The following is a 12,342-nucleotide window of genomic DNA, read 5'->3' on the forward strand; positions in this document are numbered from 1 at the left end:
TCTGCTCCAGAGACTCTGTGTTGTACTTGAGTACTTCTATTTGCTCATCTTTCTGATGGTGGGCAGCAGTTTGCCCAAAACTGTAGTTCTCGGATGAATCCTAGAAAAGTGATTATTGAAGGTGTGGGGGTGCTTCTTCAGCAATTTTTATTGCCATAAGAGTTGAAGTGAGGACTCCTAATCACTCAATTCATCAGAAGTTAAACTAGAAATTTGTAAGCAAGGCTGGAAAACTTAAAAATAACAGCCACAGAAATTGATGTGTTTTCTTTTTGCCATACTTTCAAACTGGAGATATTGTTAACATGTCGATGCTTCTAATATCATTTCCTGAATTAATATGTTTAGGCTATCCCAGATAAAATCTGTGTGTTTCTGGAGCTGTAAAGATGGTTCAGTGGTTAAGAGTACTGACTTTTCTGTCAGAGGATCTGAGCTTCTTTTCCAGCACTCAGCTTGGATGGCACACAGCTGCCTGTTAACTCCAGCTACAGTGGAATCTGATGCTTTTGTCATCCATGGCATAAACACATATATGAATATATGTACGTATGTACATAAAAGCCTTTAAAAATGTTCATGTTTTTCTTTGCTTGGCATTACTTTGGAAGTTTCTCTCTACCACAAGTAACAAACCTTCCCATATTCTGTGCATGTCTCATACAGTAGAGCTGAAGTAGTGGTGCTATTAAGTGGTTTGGAACACAGAGCATTACATTAAAAGCCCTAGATGCTGGACATGGGGCTGTAGGATTTGATATTGTCCTCCATATGTTTCTTGCCCATCCTTTTGCTGAGCTTACACTGACCAAGATATAAATGAAACCCTTCTACTTGGTTAAAATTATTAACTGGAATTTAAAACATAGTAATTAATATGAATGCTTTTGAAGAGATGCCCTCAAGCCTCATCAGATAGACAACTCCCTACTTTGTCTACCCAAGTGGCTGATCATTACCTGGATGTAGACTGTGCATTGCTTATTGTCTCTGCAATGATTCAAAGATTTCTTTCCTTTCCAAAATTAATGTTGAATCTTAATATTCAACATGAAAGTATTAGAATTTAGGGACTTTGAAGAAGTGAGATGCTAAGTCATGAGTGATCTGCCCTCTTGAGTGGAGTCTCATCAGTTAAAATGCTGGCTTGATGGAGATGGTGCCTGTTTGCTTTTTCCCTCCTGATGAGAAGACATAATATTCAAGGTGACTTCTTGGAAGTTTAGAGAACACCCTCCCCAGACACCTAACCCATTCCCTTCACCTTGAACCTCTGAGCCACCAGAACCATAAAAATACAAATTTTTGTTCTTCATAAATTAATGAGGGCTAAACCATGCAAACCTGACAATCTAACTTTTGATTGCCTGATCCCATGCAATAAGCTAGATGTGGTAGCTCACAAGCTCCTGTCATTCTATCACAGAAAGGAAAATCTCCAGAAGCTTGCAGGCAGATGTCCCAGCAGACACAACAGTGAACAAGAGTCACCTCATCTCAAACAAAGTAGAAGTCTAAGACTGCGGCTGCCCTCTGCCCTTCACACTTATGCTGTGGAACACATGTGCTTTCATACACAAAAGCACACACTCGAACACACACATGAATACACATACACAAATATTAATTGACTCATCTTATTTTTTTTAGTAATAAAGACTAAGTCCATCTCATAGATAGCTAAAATTTTGTTGAAACAGCATCTTTGATGTTTGATTTAGGCTCTTGATCTATTAAAAATATTTTCTGAAATTTAGCAATCTATGTCTTAACTGAATTGCTTTTTATTCAGAGTGACAAAATATTAATCATTTTGTATTTTAAAAGATCTAAAATAATTTTAATAAACTCAATTACTTTCCAAAGTAATCTCTACATATTTTAGTTATAACTAAGATTTTATGGACAAGCACAAAAGCTAACACGTTGCTGACTACAAAGTTTAACATTATTTATCCTGCAAATAAAGTGATATGAAAATTCATCACATGAGAATGCTTACTTTATTTTTAATTAGGCATCAAGATATGTTTAAATTAGAGTAAGAAATGGCTTTATAATTTGTTAAAGAACAATGAATTTTCAAGTCTTTATATGAATTTGCTAAGCCAATTTTTTTGTAAATGACAAAATACAGTCTATATTATAAAAAGTTACCTATTACCAAAAGTGCTGTGAACAGAAGGGTGTTGAAATGTAGCTTAAAGGGGCCAGTGATGTGGCTCATTGGTTAAAAGTACTTGGCACAAAGCCTGAAGACCTGAGTTTCATCCTTAAAATCCACATTGTGAGGGAGAGAATCCACTCCAGAAAGCCATTTTCTGACCACCCCCTCACACACAGACACAGATGACACACACAGATACAGACACAGATGGCATGCACAGACACAGACAGACATATACACACAAAATAAATAAGCCAATGTAATAGCAGTAGTAGTAGCAATTAATAATAATAGCAATAATAATAAATAATAATAATGTGTGTCTGTGCGTGTGTCTGTGTGTAACTGATTTAAGAAAATAGGGCAAAAAGTGTTCTCTCTGTTAGTGAAGAACTTCAACTTTCCATCTTCGGTTTATAATCAAATGTTTTAGCTATTAGAGTAGACAAGAAAAGCAAAACATCCTTGTGGAGAAACTGTGACGCAGGGTCTAAGCAAGGAGCATGTGTTTACTAAAGGTTGGATGTGAAGCAGACCTGAGGACCGTGACTGCATGTGTGTAATACACAAGGTTTAGAGAGAAAGCATCAAGAAGTAATGCATATCGCCAATCTCAAAATAAGAGTGAATTCTTGGGCTCCAAAACGCCAGATCATGCACCAGTGATAGATCCTGATCCCACTGCCAGGGACTCCTCAAACAGACCAAGCTACACAACTGCCTCCCATATGCACAGAGCCTAGTCTGGTCCCATGCAGGCTCTACAGCTGTCAGTCTAAAGTTCGTTGAGTTCCCACACGCTTGGTTCAGTTGGCTCTGTAGGCTTCCCTGTCATGATCTTGACCCCCCTTGTTTATAGAATCCCCCTTCCCTCTCTTGAACTGGACTCCTAGAGCTCGGCCTGGTGCTTCGCTGGGGATCTCTGCATCTGCTTCCATCAGTTACTGGATAAAGGCTCTATCATGACAGTTAGGGTATTCAGCAATCTAGTTTCCAAGACAGGCCAGTTCAGGCACCCTCTCCACTAGTGGGATGCCTTGCCTTTTTCTAACCAAATGAAGCCAAAAACCGGTGGCGAAAAAGATGGAGATGGTACATGTAAAGAACCTCAGAAGGTACCCATCATAGCAACGGAAATGGAGCATTGGTGTGTGTGTGTGTGTGTGTGTGTGTGTGTGTGTGTGTGTGTGACCTCTTGCTAAAAACGATAGTTTACACCTGCATGCTCAACAATTAGGAGACTCAGGAAGGAAGTTTGTGAATTTGAGAGACCTGCATCCAAAAAAAAAATTACTTTAGAGTGAAAATTCTAGTATTTTTTTGTTAATGACTTAACTGGATGAAATAAAATATACAATAGTGGTTGAAATGAGGTTTCAACTTAGAATTAATTTACTTTATCAGACATCTGTAATGCACCCCACAACTTCTTAAATAAGTTAGCGGAAGGTTAATCAGAAATATGAAAATTACTTTAGAAAAAGTATCAGTCTTCTTAATGACTATGCAATAAGCCAACAGAATAAAATATTCCTGCATGGGACTGGCTTGCGTGAGCTTCCAAGCCCTGTGGGGCTCAATAAGAATTCTACCAAGTGGAATGAGAGGATGTGGTGAAAGAGAACTTTTCAAATGATTTTAATAACCTTTGAAATTAGAAATAGATGTTCTCTGACAAATAGCTTAACCTCAATTTTCTGTTAAAGTCTTATTGCACAGCAGCTTTCCATGCAAATTGTGGTATTAAAGAAAAGTCGGTTTTGTATATGCAGCATTATCTCTTGTTAATTGTACATTACCCAGAACACACTTTCTAATTAAAAAATCATATTCCAGGATAATAATGGAGATTGAAAAATAATGATAACAATTAAGTTCTTTTAAATTTCAGTTGTATTTAAAAACTTCTGTTTAACCCACTATCTTAAAAATTCTTTGTACCTTTACAGTACCACATATTAAGTGCTTTCTCTACCATTGTGATAGCTGATTTTGTATAATCTGTTATTAGGACAATTTAAGTTTGTACCTGTATAGCATAACATGGGGAGTTATGTTACATCATTATTAGTATTATTTGTTATTGTGTTTATAGTATTTTAACACATAGATTTATTATTTCCTTTCCCTTTGCTTTTTTAATGTTGTGTAATTATATAGACACATTATTAATTTTCTGTAAACTCATTGTTCTTTCCCAGTGGAACTTCTGATAACTAATAGAGGTTATTTTGTGCTAAAAGTAGTGTTGCACTATGTTAATATATTTTTAAACATATGCTATTAGTTTATACCCAATTTCCATCTTTCTTGCCTTTTCACAAAGCCTTGGTTGCGTTCATGTAGCAGTTGCCCAAGTACAGGATATCACCCTACTGTTGCCTGCGTTTACAGAGTTCTCTCCAGAAAAGCAAGGCTGAAGTATTCTTAGAACACCTTTGCTTTCCTCATAGACATACCACCTCATCCCCCTTTACTTTTCCTCTTGCCTGCAATATGGACATGAGTTGGCAAGCCTGAAAATGGACAGCAAATGCTTAGCAGACACATGACAAACTGTGGATTTATTGTGTCAACTCAGAAGTACACTTAAACTCTCAACCTCTGGAAATGTTAGGGTGAAGGTTTAATCTATGTTAAACTTCAGTGATTAGGCTTTTTTTATTATTGCCAGATGAATGTGAATGTCACAGCTTTACATTTATTACATATACTCTCTCTAGACCAGTCAACGTGAACAAATGAAAAGAACCAGAAACACATGGTGGACCAGTATAATAATGTCACAGTTCAGTGGAAGCATTACAGCTTTCTCAGTAATGATGCCAGGTCACTTAGTAGTCAGACTTCTGAAAAATACAAGCCCCGGTCCTTCATATTCTGTACCAAATTATTTATGATTAAGCCAAGTTATAAGCTAAAAGAAAAGACTAATTTTTGTTAAAAAGAATAAAAATATACATGCAGCATAGAAGTGTTGAAAGTTATTAAAATAAGAATTTTGATTCATTAAATTGTTTACCGAAGAAAAGTAAGTCAACCACAGAAAATATTTACGGTGCATACATACTCAAAACAGAGTCATGTCAGAATATAAAAAACCCTACTATTATATACACAAGAGAAAAAATCATTTATGAGTAAATCATTTAAACAATACTTCCCATGAGAGAACAGCAAAACATCATACACATAAATATTATATTAATTACTTTATAGTATATATTGCATATATTATACATGTAGTTCTTGAAGCAGTATATTTTTGTGACATGCAAGTCAAATCCTGCTTTTGCCATAAAATGACTAGGAAAGACCAAAGCATTAAGCTTTGGATATAGATAACTGGAAAGATTTGGAGCTCTGATTCTCAGCCTCCTCATGCATGTACAATGGAGGTGCTTTCCACAGTTCTATTGCCTAAAATCTAGTTACATAATGATTTTAAAATTTACTGTATTACAAGTGTCTACATAATAAGCACTCATCTAGGCAGGCTATTAGAAATTTTATCGCTTTTTATTTTATGTGTAGATTAGTGCTGTGCTCACAATGGAAAGTGGAAGCATTTTAAAGTAAGATGTTAGGGAAACTTCGAAGGCTGCATAACATGCTTCTACCTCCCTTTCTTCTTTCATAGCGTAGTATGGAATATTACTAATATACCTAATAATTTCCTCTCGCTGCTACCAAACCTTGATCCAAGGAAAGCTGTGAGTACCTGCTTACATAATCAGGTTCAGGTCTTTAGAAAAGAAAGAATGTAGTAGGCTTGATGGTGCAGATAGGAATCACAGCTACTGGGTTGGAGTTTGGAGCTGTTGCAGAAGATCGCAAGTTCAAGGCCTACCTGACTTCAGAGTGAGTTCAAAGCCAGCGTGCAACATAGAGAGACCTTGTTTCAAAATAAAAGGGAAAAGAGGCTTGAGATAGAGGCTCAATTGGTAAAAGTAGCCCGTGGCAGACTCTTGTTTCAATCCTCACCACTACAGAAACAAGCAATAATAAAAACAAAAACAAAACAAAACTTAAAATTGCCACCAGGCTTAGTATTGTGGTGTACACCTATGACAATCTTAGCACTTGGGAAATGAGGCAGGAGGATAAGGGGCAGCCTAGGGCTATGTGAGAACCTGTCACAGAGAATCAAACAAACCATAAATAAAATAGTTTGTCTTTTACCTTCATATGAACAAATACAGTTGTATAAGAACAAAGGATCTGTAACAAACAGTACAATTCCAAAGTTAATTCCATTATCTATCTAAAACACTGTGGGCAAGCGCGCACACGCAGCGGTGAGGGAAATGTTTTCCTGTGCTCCGTGGTATGTCTGTATGGACCTTGTCTACATATGGAATCCTCTACCCTCTTGGAGACTCCACTTCCCAACCCATTCTTGGCTTGTGTTTCAAAATCATGGAGGAACATGAATCTGGGAATCAGGTTCCATTTCAGAATTGCCAGGCTCTTCGTTCTGTAACTGAATGGAGTATTAAGAGAAGCTGGACTCATTAGATTCTGCTTTCCACATTCATCATTTACTCATCTTCCCTCATACAACAGCATCCTAGATTGACCTTGGCCCAATGCCAGAGGGACACTGTCAGTGCCAAGATCAGAGGCCACCTATACTAACAGATGTTTCTTGCCTACTGCTAGGATTTATGTATGTGGACCATCCCTGCATGCAAGCCAGCAAGAGACTCCAGGAAAGAGACCCAGGGGATGGGGGAGGGAAATGGACTAGAATCCAGGCCCCTGTATGAAGGACTGTCAACAGTCCCAACGTTGAGAATCTCTTGAATGTGGGCTTAGCTGTTCTGATGACATTGTTTTTTTTTTTAATTATGTAAAATTTTATAAAATTCATTTTACATATCAGCTAGAGATCCCCCTCTCATCCCTCCTCCCGCTCCCCTCTGGCTTACCCACATCCCCTCCTCCAAAAGGGTAAGACCTCCCCATGGGCATTCAGCAAAGTCTGGTACATTCAGTTGAGGCAGGACCAAGTCTCTCCCCTCGGCATCAAGGGTGAGCAAGACATCTGAGCACAGGTAATGGGCTCCATTATTAATGGCTGTAAGGCTTGGCTGGCAGCACTATACAACACCCGCCTTCCTACAGGAAGTCAAACCTTCTCCAAACTGTGTACGGAGTAAGGAGTTGCTCTAAATAGAATTCTTCTCCTCACAAAGAGGTGATCCAACTGTTTGTCCATTCCTTTTCACTCCTAGAAGCTTTTCTTTTCTTTTTTCTTTTTTTTCTTTTTTGGTCTGGAGGTAAATGGTATTAGCTGGAGAAAGGGGAAATGGTACAGGTGAGGATAGCTCTTGCCTTAACAGAATCCATTCCCTTGGAGTTTTCATGTTAAAGGATGACTCTTTTGGCCTCAGTGAATCTCTGTAAGGTGAAAATCTAGGTGTTCCATAAAGCTTGCTGGAAGATAGTTTGGGCCTCTGACCTTTATTTTCAGCTATCTCAGTTGAGATTTAAAACACCATTGTAATTCAATAGTATGTTTTAGAAAGCACGCTAATGATGTATAGGGTTGTGGATGTGTCTCAAACTGACTATGAGTACTATGATACCATACAGATAGTGTTGGTGATAGAAGATGGATAGAGAGGCATTGTGGAAGGCATACAAGGAAAAAATGTAAAATTTATTATCAAGTGAACAATTAAACAATGAAAACAAAATTTCCTCAATGCAAAGAACTGCCAAAAACCCCTCCTGTCTCCCTCATAAGAAAATAAAGCAAGTTGGTTTTCAAGGTCTTACAGACATTCATATCAAAAATTTTCATTCCAGAATCTCATTTTCTTCTACTTTATAGCATAGAAATTACTTTTTAGAGGGCCAATTAATGACCTCATTCTCTTTCAATGATATGATAGTATAATTATTTCTCCTGGAACTATTACTACATATTATTTCATATTTTATTTCTCCCATAGCTGTTCATATAGTACCCACCTTATAAAGTAGTAAAAGAAATTGTCAGGAAAGATTTAATGCAGAAATAACAATGGAATACGATGTCTCTACTTATTCATTTATGCTTACATAACTTCAGAGGTGCTCAAAAGGTTCCACAAATATTGAGTCATTAAAGCTTAGTGCCCCCGAGAGCTGCACTTGCTATTACCATTATGGTTTATTATTATTCAGACAGACCAAGTTTCCCCTGGAGTCTGGAACAACTCTTGCAGAAAGTGTTGGCTTTTTAACATCCCGCATCAGAGAGTCACAATTCAAGTTGTTAAATTAACTCATTTTTCCTAGAATTGTCTCTGGTGAGATGCCAGGCTTCATCCGCTTCAGGTAGCATGGCAGAAATAGTGCTTGCTTGGCTCTGAGGAAACTTCTAGTTGAAATGCCATTTCTTCCCCTCTCAGAGCTGCAGAGATGAGGCAAAGTGCTTCAGGAATTGAAAGTACTTGGTGCTTGAAATGAAAATTATTGATGTATTTGCTGCAATTTATTGAATAATATGCCATGGACTGGGAGTGTTGTTTAGTGGTAGAGTGCTTGATTAGCACATGGAAGGCCTTGGGTTTAATCCTTACCACTGTGAAAGACACAACACACACACACACACACACACACACACACACAACACACATCTATTCTAGAATAGTCTATGTGAAGTGAAGACTTCCATCCTTCTTTAAATTGTTTCTTCTCAAATCTCATTTTCCACCCTTAATTTCACTCAGTCCCCAGCATCACACCTAGACCTTGTCATTATCAATGTCTGGTATGAGCCCCACACAATCTCAGTATCTAATCTCCCCAGCACAGTTTGAACCCCACCCACAGAGATTTGCTGGCCCCAACCTTTCTCATTTATGAATGAACACCAAGCATCCACTCCCTACTATCATCCCAATTATAGTCTCTTCTTGACCTTCTATCTTTCTTCTTGTGTCATTTTCCCCTCAGAAACCAAATTTATAGTTTTTCCAATTGGGCTCGAATATGTAACTGACAGGGATCTCTGAATGGGGCTAGAAGACAAAATATGTTAATTAGTTTTTAATTTTAGTTAATGAAACAAGTAAGTGATTGGGGCAGCCAGCCACTTCCTGATTCATTTAACCTTCTCATTCCCAGTGAATCCTGTTATTGTGTGGAATCTCAAATCTATTCGAGATGCACTGAGGATCTGAGTTTTGTAAGACTGCAGAGAATTGCCCATGCTTGTTTAAAAGGATGAGATGCAAAGCTTAAAGGACTCTTCTTAAACCCTGGAATCTCCTTGCCAATCACACTCCCTACTGAAGGCTAGAATCTTCACCACAGCAAGGTGAGTGCTCACTGCCTCTGTGAGGAGCTGCACCATTGCCCATGAGACAATCCTGATGGACAGATGACTGAGGCATCAGGAAGACATTCCCACAAAGGCAGCTGATTTATTAGTCCTTAACTGCTTTGTGCATTGAGCTCACACATCAATCCAAAAGGCTGTAATCACCTTTACAGTGTCGGGATAAGCATCTAATATATCATCTATCCATACTTTGGATATAATTCATAAATGCACATGGTGATAAGACAATTTCATGATACTGATATCTGTAGATTTCTCCATCCCAAAAATGATTTCAAGCTTTTTTGCTTAAATCCCTATGTAAAAGCAGTAGTGCACAAAGAATACTGCAGCATGTTAATTGTTACGCGGGAGATATAGCCTCTCATAGTTAGACTTGTTGTGGTCTCAGTGATTCTGTCGAAGGTGAGTTCTTACTCTGCACTCGCTCGCACATGGCGCCGCAAATTATCATATTTCTATGGTAAGATATGGGTAAACTCACATTAGCAGTAGTGGCCTCAGCTAGAACTCAATGTCATCTATTATTGCCATGAATAGAACAATATCAAAATAATCGATAATAAAACACATTAGCTATATATAGCATCCTAGACTGTGTAATAATAGTTTATCTCAAGGAAATATGTAGTGAACTTCAGCTTTCTTGATGTTTGTATGTTTATTTAGATATATCTCCTGTGTTTGGAGATAACGTTTTCTGGCACTCATCTCAGATCAAATTTGGAATATGTGTAGACGCATCATTTGTGGGATATTGTATATTTAATGAGCCAAAGCTTAAGTATATGAGATACTAGAGCATTTAGTTCGTATCTCTCGACTTTGCTCTATACATTAGGCTTGCGTATTATATGAGTAGGTGTTGTTATGTTTTGTCTACCTTGATATATCTCATATGTAATCATATCTAAGAGAATACACTCCTATGATGGTAATATATTCAATTTTTGTGTGATTTAGGTGGTGATATCTGTGTGCTGTTGTGTGGCTACGGCTTATGGAAGAGAAGCTTGTTGAAAGAGATAATAAGACATCAGGGCCCTCTTATATACCATAGTACTCGTATCAAGATCACTACCACAGTTTATATCGATCAATCATACATATGTTGTTCTACATGTTTTGTTTGTACGAGCGCTCTATTCGTTGCGATTAGCTATTCAGTTCTGATTTTTGGTTAAGATTTTTTGTATAGCTCTATGTCATTCAATCTCTTGTATAACAACTCTAGATGTATATTATCTCTAAGCTCCAATCTACTTAGTAGATAAGTATGTTAGCTTTAAGTAGTATGCGATAGATGATATAACAAGTAAACATATAGTAGAGTTAAGAATAGTCGTTAGTAGCTCCCATTAGGTTATATATTATTGAAACGCTATGAGCAACTGTGTCATCCACACATCCTAAATCGCGTGTATGTGTATTACTCTTACGAATGATATGGTGGATATATCTATATACAAGGGATTGTTCTCAGACATTTAGTGAAAGTCGGAGTCTTGTTTTCATGCTAACTAATGGGCCCTACTCCTTCTCTGCTATTCTACAATGATAGTCTGCGCCGACTAGGTGAGATTCCTTACTGGGGTTAAAGCGTGTCTCATATTAGGCTTACGCGCTCTAGAGCCATACTGGGAATTATTTAACAGGGACAGTACAAGTTACATCGCGGTGCACACCTCTTAGGCGTACTATGGAACTTTTGCATGGGTAGCAATGTATCCTGACTCATCTAGCATTACTTGAAGCTATATGTCAGAGAAGCTGGAGTACATCCTGCCAGAGAGGGAGAACATAGTAATTAGCCATTTACTGTCTCACAGAGACACCTAATAGTTGTCGCTGCGCTCTCTCACACACTCAAAGCAGGGTTAATCTTTTAAATTACAGATTCTCTTCCGTGCATGGCTTCAGTCACAGCGGTACAAGTTCCTCAAAGAGCCACACGATACTCAACAACTTGCTAACTACTAATGTAATCTGATACTTTTGAGTATAGCTTTCCATCGCTCGAACTCGATAGGGGTGGTTAATAATACTCTAACCAATCAATGTTCATCTAAGTCAACAACATATCCACTGGAGAGTACACTGCGTGTGAGTTCAACAGATCTGATTATGTTAGAGTGTGAGTTCGTGGTATTCACATCACTTCTCACGCTCTACGCACTAAATATGTCAGTTCTCTTATCTATAGAGAGAGATAATGAGACACGAGAGAGTCTCTTGATATAGCTGTGCATTCTTACTTTCTGATGTATGTCATATTGCTTCTTTTGGCATATAGCTTCAGCGATTAATCTGTCTTGTACTTTTCAACGTTCTTGCACTTTCTTCTTCTATATCTTTGAATACACGTATTTTTTTATACTATGAACACGCTTGTACTTTAACATTACTCTTCTCTTTTCTTCTCTTTCTATAGCTGGCACTTCTTATTTTTACTCACTTTTCTTCTTCCTATAGGATTGCTTCGTGAGTTCTTTTTAACGATTATTGTTGTGGCTTAGTCTTATCCTTTGTGTTTTCCTTTGACCCATTGTTATCATATAGTCACTTACGCCAATCTCTATGTGGAGGGTAATTTTAGAAATGAGGTTAAAGCCGTCTGGGTTTACAATATGGCTTCCTCCTAGCCGAGTTCTTATACATATATGCGTGGTTCCACTTGATCCTAGAACTTGTCGTAGATGAAGATATATAATACAGCTATATAGTCGTCAATAGAGAGACGCCTGCCTATGATACTCCACCAGAATTTATGTAAAATATTTAACAGGATGAAACCAAAAATACAGGAAGCTATGACTCTGTTGGAAGTTTCTTCATCCCC

This window comes from Peromyscus leucopus, unplaced genomic scaffold (genome assembly GCF_004664715.2).
Source record: "Peromyscus leucopus breed LL Stock unplaced genomic scaffold, UCI_PerLeu_2.1 scaffold_268, whole genome shotgun sequence".
NCBI lineage: Eukaryota > Metazoa > Chordata > Mammalia > Rodentia > Cricetidae > Peromyscus > Peromyscus leucopus.